The sequence below is a fragment of the Penaeus monodon genome, chromosome 22 (genome assembly GCF_015228065.2).
Source record: "Penaeus monodon isolate SGIC_2016 chromosome 22, NSTDA_Pmon_1, whole genome shotgun sequence".
Classification (NCBI taxonomy): Eukaryota; Metazoa; Arthropoda; class Malacostraca; order Decapoda; family Penaeidae; genus Penaeus; species Penaeus monodon.
In genome coordinates, this window is record NC_051407.1 from 9,008 (window position 1) to 9,824 (window position 817).

An 817-nucleotide genomic window follows, 5' to 3' on the forward strand; every position below is an offset into this window, starting at 1 on the left:
AATAGCGTTTGGGCATTGAATCGACGAGGCAGTATGGTGGCTCCTGACAGTCGAGAGGTTTAACTATCCATCGAAAGCTCTCCAAGTAGTGAAAACTGATAAATCAAAGTGCGGATGTTCCTTTAACCTTATGCATGTATAATGAATTAAATATGTAGATTAATGTGGAAAATACAAAAATATTTATGAGAGGTCCGCTTCAAAGTCACAAAAATATTCCAGCGTCTTCGGATATAATGAATGATTGTTCGAACTCGTTTTATTGCATTAATCAGATCAAACATTCTTAAAGCAAAATTAGAATAAAAAAAATTGTAGGCAATAGGAATTGTAGTAATACAATATTTTAGCCGTATCATAAGTTTACGTAAATACAATAAAGCCCATATGTTTACTGAGTAAAATTAGTTAGCACTTGACTGATTGCGTCATGTATTCGCGCATGTTGCTATGGTTACAAGGAATGTAAACAACACCGAGCAGGTCTATTTCGACATCAGTCCGGAGTTTCTTAATAACATCATGGCTCTTCGTGGAGACAAGTGAGATTCGGGTGATTTGGTCAGAATACACATCTGTAGATAGATAGTTTCTAAAGTATTTCCAAATTATGTATGCCTGGAGACACGAACAGTTACTTTCGAAATCAACCCATTTTCCCTTTAATTTTATTGACTGTGTTTAACTTAAATGGACTTGTGATTTGACGTCATGGATGGAATGTCTACAGTCTGAAATTCATCATTATAAGTGATAAAGTATAATGCTTTCGTTATTTCAGCACAAGAAAAATATGCAATGGCTCCAGTTTCACACA